This window comes from Eschscholzia californica, unplaced genomic scaffold (genome assembly GCF_041429995.1).
Source record: "Eschscholzia californica isolate CP2 unplaced genomic scaffold, dmEscCali1.0.p SCAF_4, whole genome shotgun sequence".
In the NCBI taxonomy this organism is placed as follows: Eukaryota; Viridiplantae; Streptophyta; class Magnoliopsida; order Ranunculales; family Papaveraceae; genus Eschscholzia; species Eschscholzia californica.
In genome coordinates, this window is record NW_028238461.1 from 16,328,810 (window position 1) to 16,346,596 (window position 17,787).

The window sequence follows — 17,787 nt, forward strand, 5'->3', positions numbered from 1 at the left end:
TTATACTCAAGTTCAATAAATCACGACTTCCGTGGAAATTGAAGTTGGGACAAATGCAAAGTGGATGCCCAACCACTACACTGTGGTGGTGGTGGACTAATTAGGTTTTGTTTGATTGGCCTTTTCCCGTGGAAAAGAGAGGAATTTTCTCTAATCTAAAGTTTTTCTTTAGTTTGATAATCATTTTAGAGAAGAGTTAATTCCTATTTAACCCCCTACTTTTGACCAGCTTTTTTTATGGTCTCTTATTTTTTGTAAATTCAAATATGACCCCCTTTTTTTTAAGTTAATGTCCTAACTACCCTTCTTTTAAATCTTTTTCAAAATTAAAATTAAAATTAAAATATTAATTCCACATCATGTTCCTCTCCACCACACATCTCTCTCCACGTCACCTCTCTCTCTCTCTCTCTCTTCAACTCACCCCTCTCTCCAACTCACCCCTCTCTCTTTCCAACTCACCTTCATCTTCTCCGATTAAAGTTGCCGGCAGAAAAATTTTCCGGCTGGCGACTTTAATCGGAGAAGATGAAGGTGAGTTGGAGAGAGAGAAAGGTGAGTTGGGAAGAGAGGTGAGGTGGAGAGAGAGAGAGAGGTGAGGTGGAGAGAGAGAGAGGTGAGGGGTGAGGTGGAGAGAGAGAGGTGAGGTGGAGAGAGAGAAGTGAGGTGGAGAGAGATGTGTGGTTGAGAGGGAAATGAGGTGGAATTAACGTTTTGTTTTTAATTTTAATTTTGAACAACTATTTGAAGGAAGGGTAGTTAGGACAATTACATAAAAAAGGGGGTCATATTTGAATTTACAGAAAATAGAGGGCCATAAAGGAAGCTGGTCACAAAGTAGGGGGCCAAATAGGAATTAACTCTTTAGAGAAAGTGGAATCTCCACTCACTTGACCTAAATTTCTCCCCTTTCTCTTAAAATGGGGGCAACTCTTACCCGTCTCTCAGTGAAGAAACTGTATGCCAAAATGGGTCTCTAAAACAAACCCTCTTTATCCTCAAATTCACACTCATATAAAAATCTTTTTACTTTTGTAACGATTCTAATATTTGATAATACACGGGAAATAACGATTCTTTCTACTTTAAATTGAGAAATGCTAAACATAAAAAAAATCGATGTGGCAAATTTCATTTTTACTTGTAAAAAACAGATGATGTTTACGATGCTCGAAAGGAGAATCCCTAAATTAACTAGAACAATAGTGGAGAATTCTTAAATTAATTATCTTAGGAAAAAAGAATATGTAAGAATTAATGAGAGAGTTTTAGATGGAGAGAAATGAAATTGACAACACTTAATAAGCTAGGTAGGCCATAAGATCATCTCCAATTCAACACTCAAACTCTAAATCCTAGAGTCCCATATAGGATTTATTAGAGTTTCTCTTTAAAATCCATCTCCATTGCAAAACTCAACATGAATCTCGAAAATGACGTGTCAAGATTTATTTTCTAGATCCTTAAGAAGACACTCTAAATTTAGAGTTTCACACTGAGGATCTTTAAGTGCTACATAACTAAATCAATTAATTTTATACTAAAATATAGGTTTTAAGAGTTTTTCTTTAGTGTTTCATTGGAGAAGGCTTTCCAATGGAGTATATCTAAATGGCGAAATGGAAAGAGACCGTTTAGAGATCCACTTTTCACACTTGACACGTGAATTTTTAGAGTTTGCATCTTGCATTGGAGATGCTCTGAGGCCCGAGTGAGTAGATTGAGGTGGCGTTTGACAAAAAGTTGGGGAAAGAATTTAACAAAGGGAAATGAGAAACAATTTCCTTTAGGAAATGATTCTACAAATACTTTTTTGAAATTTCTATTGTTTGGTTCAGTAAGAGAAAATAAAATTGTGTTCTCATTGCTCGACCTTCCACTGTTTGATTTGCATATAGAAAAATATGGATTTCCGAAGTTCTCTATTTCCTACTCATTATTTAATTTTTCGTTATATTAAGTAGATATTTTAAAATAGTTTAAACATAACCCAAAATATTAGTCGCACTTTCCTAACTGCTTAACTACAAATTTTTTGAAATAACTTGTTAAATATCACAATAAAAAAAAGTTATCAGTTCTGACAAATGTTGGTAAGTGATAACGGTGGGATTCTAATAAACAATTGATCACTTCGCTGAAGGTGGCATCACCCCGAACCAGATGTAGGGAGAGATTCAGTCACATGGAAAACTGAGGATGCACCAAAAATCGGACAGATGGTTTGACCAATGAGGAAGATGTCAGGCTTGACGAACATGCAAACTTATTGGTAACGTTGACATTGTGAGCAAACCAGATGTAGCCGTAAATACAAAGGTGTAACTAGTCCGGAGTAGTGGCGAACAGAATCTCATGAGGAGACTTATGAGTTGAAATAGAGATCGACATCTATTATATAAAACAGAAGGGAAAACGATGACGGGGACAAACATCCTTTTTTAATAAAGGATATGGTCTAGAAGTCCTTCTCAAAATTTAAAATATAGTCCTTCGTAGAAATAAAGTTACCTATTTAAAAAACAATAATCATTTCCTTCTTAGAAATAAAAATCTTTTTTTAATAAAGGATATTGTCTAGAAACCCTTCTCAAAATTTAAAACATAGTCCTTCGTAGAAATAAAGTTACCTGTTTAAAAAATAATAATCTTTTCCTTCTTAGAAATAAAAATTCTAATTTAAGAAAAAAAAAACAAAATAAATTTCAATGGTTAAAAAGAAAGGCCAGCGCTTTGGGGAAAGCTAAATAGTTTCCGGGGTGTGAAGACTTGGTCAAAAATTGGTCAACTTTGTTTGACAATTTTATTTTGTAAATTGTTAGGGGGAAAAATAAAAAATCTCCACCTCACCTCTCTCTCTCCACCTCACCTCACCATCTTTCCGGCCGGTGACCTTCAAACATTAAAAAAAAAAATGAAAAATTCTCTCTCCTCTCTCTCTAAAATTTTTTAATTTTTTTTAAGACCTAGAACAGACCAGATCTAGACCCGTTCTGTTCGTAAGGAACAGATCTGGTCGTTCTTCACGAACAGACCTAGATCTGGTCTTCACGAAATTTTTTATTTTTTTAGAGAGAGAGAGGAGAGAGAGAGGAGAGAGAGATTGTTTCTTTTTAATGTTTGAAGGTAGCCGGCCGGAAAATTGACCTGCCGGCGACCTTTGTCGGTGAAGATGATGAGGTGGCAGAGATAGAAGATGAGATGGAGGAGAGAGGTGAGGTGGAGAGTTTTTTTTTTTTTTTTGAAACATATTCCCCATAAAATATGTTTCCCCGTAAAATTTTCAAAATTTTGCATATTCCCTTTAAAATTTCACACCCCGGAAACTATTTAGCTTTCCCCAAAGCGCTGACCAAAAGAAATTAAAAGATCTCTCAATAAAATAATAACTAATTTAATAGAAAAGAAACAAAAAAAAATAATACAAAAAAATAATAACTAATAAAAATCTTTCTCTCTCAATAAAATATAACAATAAATTTCGTAACATTTGATTGATACAAGTGTCCGTGCCCTCGGGCACGGGAAATACGCTAGTCTTATTAATAACATAATTTTGTTGCCTTTAAACATTCACCGAAAAAAAAACTAAGAGGAAAATGAGCTTGAAAACGCAAGGCACTAGCGACGTCGAACAAGTGTTGATGCTTATAATTACGTTCAACAACCCCGTTTTGTTGAGGGGTGTAGACTCGATTACGTCGATGAAGAATCCTATTAGAGTGGAACCAGGATTGTAAGTCTTTGTGAGAAACTCAGCTCCATTGACGGAGCGAAAAGTTCTGAATAAAGCAGGTGGAAGAAGATGGTGATGTAGATGAGATAGATTGCTTCTATTATTTAAGTTTGAAATTAAAGAATAAATACTTTTTTGTCTCATATTTTATAATCATTAGAAAAGTCCATATGTATCGAGAGTAGTCATCGACAGGGGTGAGAAAATAATGTTTGTGCGTGAGAAACGAAACAAAAAAAAGACCCCATATGTCAGCATGAAGTAGTTGAAAAACTGAAGTACTAATATAAATATCTTTATTTTTACTGTTTAACCATTTGACAAACAAAATAATCATTGGAATAATTACAAGAAATAAATTCGGAGTGCTCAGATAAAAAACGTAAACGGTCTGAGCTAGGTTGTCCAAGAAGAAAGTGGCCAAACGTCGTGCTACCCTGAGCAATTAGCATGCTCGTTGAAAGAGACTTAAAAAGATAACAATTACGAGAAAAGTTAACGGTGCAATTCAAAGCTTTACTCGTTTGACTGACATAAATCAAGTTAAAATGGAAACTATGATATGATAAACATTGTTATATAAAAAGTGTCAGAGAAAACGACTTTGTCAAGTTTTTTTAACCAATTACATGTTTCCATCACTTTTGTACAAAAAAGACCGAGGGGTTGTGTCGTAGCCCTGCGGTTCTGGTCAGAAGCCCCTTAGATAAGAGCTATAATCTTGTAATAGTTTGTTCGACAAAGAACAAGAGTAGTGGAGATGCTCGACTCGAAGGGACCAGAAATACCTAAAGTTTAATGTCGAGCCATTTTGCGATTAGGATAACCATGTAGCTGGAAGCAACGTTCAATGGGGTGTCCACGTTTATTGCAATGGACAGATACATACAACATTCTTATTACATTTATAAGTGGAATGACCATGTAATATGGACGAGGTTGCTTTCTCTATTGGCCAGACGAGACATTCGGGGCAACAAAGTCGATAATTCTGACAAAAAGGGTCGAATAGTCAAATGAAGACCCGCTAGAAATGTGTTGCTTTTTCCCTCTTGTTTGATATTAATTATTAATTTTAGAAAGAGGATGGAGGGGTTCCACGAGGAGGATGTTGATAGGCCTAAGAATAGGTCTATTCCCGCAAGTATACGGGGTCAAGTTATAGTATTTTAGTAAATCGGGAAATCGTCCCAAGGACAAGCTATTTTATCTAAATCTCGAATTAAAACCCCCTTTCATTAATTTTGATTTGTTTTTAAGAAACTATTTTAAAAAGAAAGCAATACTAAAAGACTAATAAGAATGAAATCAAGATGAGAAGAAGAATCTAGGGTTTTCGATTTCACCACATAAATGGACTACTTAAAACATGCATTAATTAACAAATCCCTTTTCTCATGTATAACTCAAAATCTAACATAATAAACTATTTAGATTTCGGAATATATTCTTTAATAACACAATTCAAAATCAAGAATGTATGATTGACTACCATATAAAACTAATTTCCTACTCTATCATTCAAGATCTAAAAGGCATATCTCATCTAATAAATCAATAAAAGCATGAAATATCTAATTATAATACATGAATGATAATAAGGTTATAGAATCAACATGAAATGACAATCAATAGGCATTGAAGCTCAAAATAAGGATTCATTGATTTATAACATATCTCAAAATAAGCCCAAATATGGGTTTCCTCTACACCCTAGATACAAAATTTAGCTACTCATGGAATCTAAAATAATATTCATTGAATTCATAAAATAAATGGAATTACAAAAGATTAATGGAAAGAAATCACCAAGAATGTTCACAATCCATACTCCCATGTATCTCCATTTTGATGTCCAATTTAAGCTCCAAGTATCTCAAGAATATTACTCAAAACTCCAAATAATAGCTTATTAGAAGATAAAAGAAGAGAAATTTAGAAGAGAGATAGAAGAAGAAGAGATTTTAGAGAAGAAGGTATGAAGAAATTAGAAGGTTAGAAGAAGAAATTAGAAGGAGAAAGAAATTAGAAAGAAAATGTAGAGAAAAGATGAAGGTGGTAGAGAAAGTAGAAGAAAAGAATGGTGGCTAGGGTTTTTAGTTGAGAAGAGGTAGAGAGAAAAGGAGGCTAAGAGAGGATAAGAAGTGGCTTAGAAATTAGGTAAGGAAGCCTTTTGAGAGGGTTGTTGAAGTCTCCGTTTTAATGGAGGAGGAAAAAGGTCTTATATAGTGTTAGGGTTTATTGAGGTTAAATGGTAGAAATGGGAGAATAGGAGGGTTATTTGTGGGATTTTAGGTTTAAAATATAAAAACCCCGGAGTACCCAGGCGGCTAGGGTTTCTCACTTTAAAAGAGAGAAATGGGAGGACACTTGTCTCGTTACAAGAGGGTAAGCCTATTAGCCGTTTTGGGGTTTTGAGGAAAAGCATCTATTGTGAATATGGGGGCGCCAAGTGTCGGCTATAGAATTAATGCATCAATCAGGTTTGTCCGTTACTTGTCTCCAAAGCTGGGAAATTGAAAGTTATTGTGTGAGCTGATCCACGGTATTATGTTGTACCACAAGCAGCATCCGTTCGATTAAAAGTGCACGGATGTGGACGGTTGTACGAGGACGGGACTACCGAATCTAACTTGCTCCGCGCTCCACTAAATCGAACACTTTAAGATCAGTTCTGGTGTTTCACGTACCACGGAGTTAAAGTGCTTCAGGCCTCCAGATTGCGACACATGTCCAACTGTTCCCGAACTTTACCCGAATATTGACCCAACTTTGACTTTGCTTAGTTTCCTCATCCGGACTCCGAATCGACTTCCGTTTTCTCCTACGGACTCGTCTCGGACTCTACTTTTCACCCATAAACTGACCTTGGCCAAATTTACCATAATACCCTTGTCTCCAAATGACCAAAATACCCTTCATGCCTCTTTTTCTCCTTTTTAACCGTTTTCACACTTAACTCTGTAAAAGACACCTAATCAAGAAAACCAACCATTTTATTATAATAAAGACTCGAAACGGACTAATTCGGCTAAATTAAACGACTCAGATGGGACATTTTCATGACCCATCAAACATCCCCAAACTTAGATTTTGCTAGTCCTCGAGCAAAACAAAATAAAAGAAAGACCTAACTCACTTTCGGAGGAATCCCGGTTGCATTTAGCGTATGCAACAAGCCGTTAAACCCCTTGGTTTCCCTAGTGGACGAGTGTTGTCTCGTGAGGGTTTCCAGAGAATATACCCACAAAATTCAAAAACATTTCAAAAATATAATAGGGTCCAAAAACACTCAAAGTCAACTAAGACAGACCAAAAATGTTTATCTCCTAGAAAATTTTAGCAAGCTAATAGGAATCAGTCAAAGTTAACAACACTATACAGATGTTAAAAATCTCTTCACTAATAATCTAGACTCAAAGTGTACGTGACTAGCCACAATGAGAATCACTTCAGTTCCAAGCACACAGAGCCTTGATCCCTATCTTAATACATTTCGCCTCGACTTTGGCCTCACAGACATACGCTCTAAAAGATGAAATCACTCAGAAATGGTTCGCTTGTATGTGTGAGTGTGATCACGACTATAGACTCAACACATAAAAAGGGGTGAGGACAATATTTTAGAACGAATGATCTACGAAAAGGAATATAACCACTAAATGGAATGGGGAAGCTCACTTACCCTTCTCGCCCACTCTACCCTCTAATAATGCTTCCTAAAGGTCAACGGATACAAGTGATGAGATGGATAGTGATGAGATCCCGAGAATGTCGACGCCTTCAATGCTAGAGAACTTCAAGCAACTTCCATACTTAGCTTTTTGCTTCGAACACTTATTTTACATAACAAACTAAAGTTCACATGAACTTTTTACACAAACTTTCTTTTTTTTTAGAGATTTTCACTTCATTTTTTTTTTTTTTTTTTTTTTGAAACTCAACTATAAATAATACAAACAATGCAATACCAACACTAGTATTCTCAACAATCAACTTTTCTATTTTTCGCACTTTGCTTTCACATTCTTCTTTCTTTACTTTTCATGCCTTCATTCTCGGGAGTCATATGATGAATGGATGGTGGAGTATCCGTCTTCCTAAAGTTGACACTATTGTCGGGTTTCATGGACTACAAGAGTAAGGTTTATTCGCTATCCTGATGTCACTCCTAGTGGTTATGGAAGTTGAGCACACGAGATCAAATGAGCTCTTTTTACAAATTTGCGAGGTTGAGTAGCTCTTCACTCTACTCGGAATCAGCGCAGAAGAGTACACTCAAAGGTAATAGAAAGGCTCAGAAATCTCACAAGGGTTAAGTCTCCACTAATGATTAATCTAGTTCTCTCAGAACCGTCTACCCTTCACTTCCATAATACTCACATGGCTAGCACACAGACGACCTCAAGACTCGAAATTCATGAAGAAACCTTTAACAACCGGATAGTACGGTCAACTCGACTCTATAACTATTAACAAGCCAAAAACAACCATTAGACTCACATTTTCGGTCCAAAATTGAAAATTTTTTTAACCCTCTCGAATTTTCGAAATGAAGGACTTAGCAAAAAGTTCTTCCCTATCCCCAAACTTAAACCGAACATTGTCCTCAATGTTCTAAAGACTATGCCAAAATAAAAATATGAGAGGAAAGATATTACCAGACTCCACTGTCCTATATCAAAAGCATGGGTTGCCTCCCAAAAAGCGCTAAGTTTATCGTCTTCAGCCAGACGATGATGAAAGAAAAAGGAAAGAAAAGTTACTGTAAACCTACTGGAATAAGGGTTGATGACTCCCCATACAATAGTAATCGGAAGATTTGAGGGTCAACCCAAAAGATGAAGTATCCAGGAAGGTTCAGTGATGGGCCTAAAAAGGTTACCCTAAATAGGTCTACACCCGCAAGTGCACGGGTGTCAAGTTGTAATAATTTCCGGTAAGACCGGTTCGTTCCTCAGAGACTAAGTGAAACCTATTCTAAGACTTGGAAGTAAGACGATTTTGAAAATGGTTTTGATTTTGGTTTTTAAAGTAAAATAAATAAAATTACGGAAATGAAAATGAACTCAAATGGGGAGAGGAGTCTAGGGTTTAGGATTCCACCACATAAAATCACTTTTAGAAACAAATACTTAAAATGGTTAATTCTCTTTTTTATAACTCAGAATTTCGGATAATGAACTATCCTAATTCCGGGAGATGTTTTCGTTAAAACCGAATAAAACATAACAATGTAATCATTTTATTTTAAATAAATAAATCTCTAAACTACTATTTATCAATTAATAAGTATGAACCGTCAAATGATTTAACATAAGCACGATTCATCAAATCGAAAAGTATAAATAGTGAAAAGAAAATCTATTTATCAAACTAAAACGAATTAAACTATGAAACATTAATCAAGAGTTAATCAATAAAAATTATATCTCTAAAAGGTCAAAAATGGGTTTCATCGTAAAACCCTAGATGGAGAGTCTTAGCTAATCATGATCGAGATTTAAATAAATATGAATAATAAAAGAGAATGGAAGAAAACTTATCTTTTTCGCTATTTCCAAACCAAACAGGGCCTTAGGGAAATGATTTCCTTCTGTTTTTCCCAAAATTCCGCCAAACAGACCCTTAGGGAAAACTATTTTCTCGTCTTCCCGGAAACGATTTCCAGGTGAGAAAATAATTTTCCTTCCCTGGTTTTTCTTCTCCTTCTCTGTTTTCTCTTTCTTTTTCTTTCAATCTTCTCTCTTTTTCTCTCTAATGAACACAGAAACTCTCTCTTAATCTTTATAACCGAATATGATGAAGAAAGAAGAAAAAATAATAATGGAGTTTTATAACTTTAATTAAATCTCTTTCTCTCTCTACAATTCAAGAGCTTCTCTCGTACTAACTCTTTCAATCTCTCCTTCTCTCTCTCACAAAGAGAAGAATCAAAAGAAAAAGAAACCTAACAGTAAACTCTCAAACTCTTTCTCACTCTAGCTCTCGGTTATACTTTAATGGCCGAATGGAGAGATGATTCTCCTCTTTCTCTCTGTCTTTCTCTGTCTCTCTCTCTCTCTGATTTTGCTATAGGTCGAGCTCGAGAGGATCAATCCCCAAAACCGAGTTGATATACCTCTTCTACAACTCTCTGTTTTTATAGAAGTCCAAGAAACAGAAAGTTGTAACAGCCCTTTTCTCTCTCTACTGATTTCACAATATCCAGCTATCTTCCTTTCCATTTCTATGAAGTTATCAAATATTCAATATCCAGCTCTTACCATCAACCCAAACCTTCCTTATTCTTTCTCTATCTTTCTTTTGTTAAAGATACCCATAATATCTCTCTCTTTAAATATCTTTAGCTCTGTCTCGGTCTCATCTTTCTCTGTTATGAAATCTCCTTTCTCTTTCTAATGTTGAGGCTCAATATCTCGGTTTCCCTCTCTCAGAAATATCCCTCAATCTTGCCTTCCCTCTTTAATTTCTCTTTTTGAAAATAGAGTGAGAAGATAATGGAGAAGCAACCCACGACCTTGGGAATCAATCGGGACTATTGCTGGCAAGTGGGACTGATCTGGTGTTTCCGGACTATGTAATGAAGGCGCAACAGACCTAGCAATGACGCCACGTGTCCCGTATCATCTCTGACCGTTAGATCAAGTACTACGTGTACCGGGAGCTTTGTAGTATCTTGCACTGCATTACATGGAATTGCCGCCTGAAATAAATGCCAAAGATGACCCGCCTGTTACAACCTGTGTACCGAAAATTATTCCATCTCCGTTGGATCGCCCGCCACGTGTCTCCTAGCTGACGTGGTCAATTGATTCCTTTTTTATCCCAACTTTGACTAGCTTTATTTTATTCATCCGGACTCCGATTCGACTTCCTTTTTTGCCTTTGGGTTCGTCTTGGACTCTACTTTCTCATCGGAGCATCGACGTTGGCCAAAATTACTGAACTCCCCAAAAGACCAAACTACCCTTTTGTGTCTCTTTTTCCCTTTTATTAACCACTTTCCGTGCTCAATCCCATAGAAACCTCCTGAATAAAAGAAACAACTAATTTATTAGAGTAACGGCTCGAATTGGACTAACTCGCCCGAGTTAAGAGATTCAAATGGGACATTTTCATGTCTCATCATTCAGTCTCACGTCCATGGAATGATATGGCAGTTTAAGTGAGACTTCCAATGTGAATGATTTATCCCCAAACTTAGATGAAGCAACAATCATTAAGTTTGGCGATAAACTAAAGTTGAAAGACATTGGATAAAACGGATCCTCATAAACATGACAAATGGATTGAGAGACCATGGTAGAGTTTACAAGCGATTGCAACGGGGTAACTTGAACTTCCGAGGGACATGGTGCATAACTATTTAAGAGATTGGACTCATCTAGATCAACACTCAAACTAGGAGGTTCTAAAATGACCTCATTGGCTCGTTGTAAAATCACCTCCAAGTTAGGTACAAGCTCATTTGAGTCTGACTTAGGTAAAGACTCTGAAAAACTTTCTAAAATTTCTCTTATTATGATGTCATCGGTGTCCTTAAAGAATTCTAAGGTTTCACCTAAGTCAAATGAGTCATCACTCTCTTTGGACATTTCAACTAGCCAAAGTTCATCAGTTTCATCTTTAGTAAGACATCTAGTTTGATCCAAAAAATTATCATTAAGATGAGTAAAAGGTTTAGACTCGGGAGACAAAACAGACTCAGCTTTTGGTTTCTCTGAAGGTGGTTCAAGAGTTTCCTCAGCAATGGACTCATATGATGATAGCGGCGACTCTATGGTTGGCAAAATACTATGGTCAGAAACTAAACATGGAGTAGGATCAAACAAAGTATTCGCCTCATTTATACTACCTTCCTCATCATCATAAGACTCATGATATTGTGTATTGTACTCCATATTATCAAAGGACTCATCTTCCATGATGTTTGGTTTCTTATTAAGGGGCAACTCTAGATTTCTATCAATTCTTTCATTTAGAGCTAATCTTTCAGCTCGTAGCTCTTGACCTTTCTGCTCAAGCTCTATATTTAACCTTACAAGACGACTATAAATTTGGTCTAATGAAGATGATGAAGAGTCATTAGTTCTAATGTTATCCCATTGAGGTGGTTGGGACATGTTTGGTTCATAAAACTCTTCATTATATCGACTGTAGGATGAACTATTGACATATGCATAATGTGACTCATAACCTCCTTGAGGTTGACAATACTCCCTATAATTATCACCATAGACATTATCCCTCGGATTTTCAAAATAATTTTGATAGTTAAAACGTTGATAATTATTGGTATTTTGTAACTGAGGGACACAACCTTGTTGAGGTTGATGATGATTCCAATAGTTATCGACGTTATGACCATCTTTACGGGACTGGTCAAAATTATCAAGAGTAGCGTTAGTCACCTCAAGTCTAGACATGTTCCGTAAAAGTATCTCTTGTGTTCTTAACAATGATTGTTCCTTCCGTCTCTCTTCCAATTCGTCCTCATTGAAGAATCCTTCCATTTTTTTTTTTGGTTTTTTTTTTTTTTTTTTTTTTAAAAGAGTAACGAAACTACGAAGATCCTAAGGAAAACAACAAAGCAAGCAAGCTGACTCCACCAAGCAACCTAGACACAATCTAGACGACCGGGTAGTCTTTTTCACCTAAAAATTGATCTAGACAGCTTCTACTTCTTACCAAAACTTGAACTATGATTCTTATGAGGAGTTACTCCGTCACAGTACAACGATCAAGAATTGTGTTCTTGGATCGTTCCCTCTTCCTGGGAAAACTCCAAATACTAATCAAGTTCGAGATTTGTCAAGAATGTCCTATAAGCTCGTTACCCTTTGGCTAATGTCTAAATCGATTTTTAATTTTAGGTGAGGCTTGGGATCGGCGATGTTGTTACCTAGATGGGCAAGAGACCGGTGATGAAATCCGACTCCTATCTTGTAATGGGTTAATGCCCTTACTAATATGATAGTTAAACTAACGGTTCGACAATCAATTAGCAAGCAAAAAAAACATCTCAAGTACCCACTTACAGGAGATTCGCGGGTGATCAAGAAGTTACCTCCCGTTCAAGACGGGCGACGACCTTTGTAGACGACCCGGGCCACTCTTCCCGCAAGTGTGCGAACCCGAGGCTTCTTAGTTTCGGTTACAAATTAAATGCCCTCTAATTTAGGGTCAAAACAATAAAGGCCTTATTACAAAACAACAAAAATAAAGAAATACAAAAAAAGATTATAACACTCTCTCACCAAAATAAAAATAAAGTAAAAATAACTAAAAAGGGTCTTCTTGATGTCCTCTTCCTTGATGCTCCCTCCTTTGTGAATCTACAAAAAGAAAGGAAAAACAAGTCAAAGTAATCAAAATAGACAAAAATAAAAATAAAAACCAATTCAAGATTGAAAATAAAATTAAACTTATCCCCGGCAGCGGCGCCAAAAACTTGATAGGCCTAAAAATAGGTCTATTCCCGCAAGTATACGGGGTCAAGTTATAGTATTTTAGTAAATCGGGAAATCGTCCCAAGGACAAGCTATTTTATCTAAATCTCGAATTAAAACCCCCTTTCATTAATTTTGATTTGTTTTTAAGAAACTATTTTAAAAAGAAAGCAATACTAAAAGACTAATAAGAATGAAATCAAGATGAGAAGAAGAATCTAGGGTTTTCGATTTCACCACATAAATGGACTACTTAAAACATGCATTAATTAACAAATCCCTTTTCTCATGTATAACTCAAAATCTAACATAATAAACTATTTAGATTTCGGAATATATTCTTTAATAACACAATTCAAAATCAAGAATGTATGATTGACTACCATATAAAACTAATTTCCTACTCTATCATTCAAGATCTAAAAGGCATATCTCATCTAATAAATCAATAAAAGCATGAAATATCTAATTATAATACATGAATGATAATAAGGTTATAGAATCAACATGAAATGACAATCAATAGGCATTGAAGCTCAAAATAAGGATTCATTGATTTATAACATATCTCAAAATAAGCCCAAATATGGGTTTCCTCTACACCCTAGATACAAAATTTAGCTACTCATGGAATCTAAAATAATATTCATTGAATTCATAAAATAAATGGAATTACAAAAGATTAATGGAAAGAAATCACCAAGAATGTTCACAATCCATACTCCCATGTATCTCCATTTTGATGTCCAATTTAAGCTCCAAGTATCTCAAGAATATTACTCAAAACTCCAAATAATAGCTTATTAGAAGATAAAAGAAGAGAAATTTAGAAGAGAGATAGAAGAAGAAGAGATTTTAGAGAAGAAGGTATGAAGAAATTAGAAGGTTAGAAGAAGAAATTAGAAGGAGAAAGAAATTAGAAAGAAAATGTAGAGAAAAGATGAAGGTGGTAGAGAAAGTAGAAGAAAAGAATGGTGGCTAGGGTTTTTAGTTGAGAAGAGGTAGAGAGAAAAGGAGGCTAAGAGAGGATAAGAAGTGGCTTAGAAATTAGGTAAGGAAGCCTTTTGAGAGGGTTGTTGAAGTCTCCGTTTTAATGGAGGAGGAAAAAGGTCTTATATAGTGTTAGGGTTTATTGAGGTTAAATGGTAGAAATGGGAGAATAGGAGGGTTATTTGTGGGATTTTAGGTTTAAAATATAAAAACCCCGGAGTACCCAGGCGGCTAGGGTTTCTCACTTTAAAAGAGAGAAATGGGAGGACACTTGTCTCGTTACAAGAGGGTAAGCCTATTAGCCGTTTTGGGGTTTTGAGGAAAAGCATCTATTGTGAATATGGGGGCGCCAAGTGTCGGCTATAGAATTAATGCATCAATCAGGTTTGTCCGTTACTTGTCTCCAAAGCTGGGAAATTGAAAGTTATTGTGTGAGCTGATCCACGGTATTATGTTGTACCACAAGCAGCATCCGTTCGATTAAAAGTGCACGGATGTGGACGGTTGTACGAGGACGGGACTACCGAATCTAACTTGCTCCGCGCTCCACTAAATCGAACACTTTAAGATCAGTTCTGGTGTTTCACGTACCACGGAGTTAAAGTGCTTCAGGCCTCCAGATTGCGACACATGTCCAACTGTTCCCGAACTTTACCCGAATATTGACCCAACTTTGACTTTGCTTAGTTTCCTCATCCGGACTCCGAATCGACTTCCGTTTTCTCCTACGGACTCGTCTCGGACTCTACTTTTCACCCATAAACTGACCTTGGCCAAATTTACCATAATACCCTTGTCTCCAAATGACCAAAATACCCTTCATGCCTCTTTTTCTCCTTTTTAACCGTTTTCACACTTAACTCTGTAAAAGACACCTAATCAAGAAAACCAACCATTTTATTATAATAAAGACTCGAAACGGACTAATTCGGCTAAATTAAACGACTCAGATGGGACATTTTCATGACCCATCAGATGTTGCTGTGTGTGGTCGAAATTTTTATTGTTATATTCAGGATACCGTCATTTTTTTGTATTCTTTTTTTTAAATTAGTTATTATTATTTTTTTTTTTTTTTTTTTTGAGAACCATTTCATTCATAAGTGATTAAATCACAATGTTACATGGAAGATCATTCTTATTTCTCTCTTCTGAAAACTTCATGAGAGTTACATACCTTTAAATGCAAAGTGCCTCATGAAGAGAAAGAAATTGGACTAGACACCGACTCAATAAAATAAAAGATATATACACAAACAAAAGACCCTAAAGGCCGAGAACGAAAAGACCCTAAAGGTCGACAAGCGCATAACTGAGGCTGTAATACTCTAACCGAACGAGCCGCCTCCACCATAACCAGGAAGACGCCACCACCACTGAGAATTCGCCAATAATTATACTTAGTGTATGGATATACTAAGTAATCTGTCTTGTATTTTATTGTACTAATCTATAGTTTAATACTAAAGAACCTCTCTCTTTTACCTTTCGCCGCGCCACCATCACACCGCCGCTAAACAGACACCGAAAATACCACCGTTGCGAATCACCATCAACCCACATTCCCATCACGAAGACCCTAATAACCCCCCACCACCATCATTAACCACAAACCTCTTCTCCACCACCACACCACCACCACCACCACCACCATTTATGACATCTAAAATTTTCGTTGCTCCATGCCACAACCACCACACCACAAAGAAGAAATGGGTGCTATGAGTGAAGAAGAAGAACCAGTGATCCGGTTTGAGAAAATGGAAATGGAAAATACCCATGAAGGATTTTTGTTTCAGTTAGATTAAGACCTTTAAATGCAAAAGAAATTGCTAGAAATGATGTTTCAGATTTGGAATGGACCCAACTGCTTATACATTTGATAAAGTATTTCAATGTAATTGCTCCACAAAATAAGTATATGATGAAGCAGATCCGAACACCATCATCTCCCCTATACCACCATCAGAAACGAATCCCAAACCACCATTAAAGTCACCACCACCACCCGATTCAATTATAAAATAAAATTCTCCACCACCAGATCCGTATAATACCACCACCACCAATAACCCCTCCACTACAACCAGATCAGATACCACCAAACTCAACCGTTCCACCACAAACCATCCATATGAGAAAAGAGAGAAGGAGAGGAGGGGAGAGAGATATTAGAAGAAAGAAGGAGAACAAGAGAAAGAGAACAGGAGGAAGTGAATCATCTTCATCCATATTATCAAAGGGAAAGAAGAAGAAGAAGAAGAAGAAGAAGAAGAAGAAGAGATGATAAATGAAAAGAGACTTAAATCTCACCAATAACCGAAAGCAAAGAAAGAAGAAGAAGAAAGTAGAAGTTCAGAGTCGCCAAGAAAAAACCGTTCAGATTGAGCCCAAAAACCACCCAAATCGCCGGAAACCGTCCAAACCGTAGGTGGCGCCACCACCCCCAAAAAATCACTCCGCCCGGGAGCTTTTTTGAGGGGAAGGGGTCCGTTCCAATTATTATTTTATTGAGAGAGATTTTAATTTCTTTTTTAACTCTTGAAATTTATTTTGTTTCTTTTTTTCTTAAATTAGTTATTATATTTCTAAGAAAGATACGTTTATTATTTTTAAATAGGTAACTTTATCTTTACGAAGGATTATATTTTAAATTTTGAGAAGGACTTTTAGAAAATATCCTTTATTAAAAAAGGGTGTTTGTCCCAGTCAGCTCAGCGTTTTACCTTCTGTTTTATTATATAGATTTAGAGAATATAAAAAACCAAAGTTAGAGAAGAAATCTTTGGTAAGTTCTAGAAAATCTTATGTTATAGAAGATATTTATATTCCTATTAAGAATTAGGTAACTTCTTAAGTTATAGAAGATATTTATATTCTTATTAAGAATTTATATCTTATAGAAGTTTAGAAGATCTTTTCCTTTTAAGTAGAGAATATAAAACAAAATTAGGTAAGTTTTATAAAACCTTTTTTATTTAAGTTTCAGAAAATCTTTTCTTAAATTTTTTTGGTAAGTACTATATCAAATCTTTTAGATTAGTTTTGTAGGATCTTTTAGATTAATTCTGTAAAATCTTTTAGGCAAGTAATATTAAGAAATTTTTTAGGTAAGTTCTTCCTTTTAGGTAAATACTCATTACTTTAGATCCTGAGATCTAATTTTTTTTTTCTTTTGAAAAGGTAAAAATCCTTCTGTTTTAACTCATTATCTTATAAGTAAGTTCTTCATTAAATTTACTTTTAAGATTAGGTAAGCTTTTAATTGAAAAGACTCGGATTTGGGCCCCGCCTAGGTCAAGTCCTGGTCCCAGATTGGGTCATGGGTTTAGCCAATCCGGGCCCGCCCGGGACCGTTCCAGGTCGGGTTGCTTGGGTTCGACCCGCAACTCGGCCTGGACCGTTTTATAACGGGTACCACTAGTGGTATCTGTCTTTCAGATTCACCAAGATCAATAAAGTTAAAGGAGAATGTTGAACACTAGAACGAATTTTCGGATAGATGGAATGAAGTAGCAACTAAAGACCATGACGTCACAACGCCTCCAATCATGAAACGTGGTCGGGTTTATTGGTGGAGGAAGGGAGCCATCAATGAACCCCTGTTGT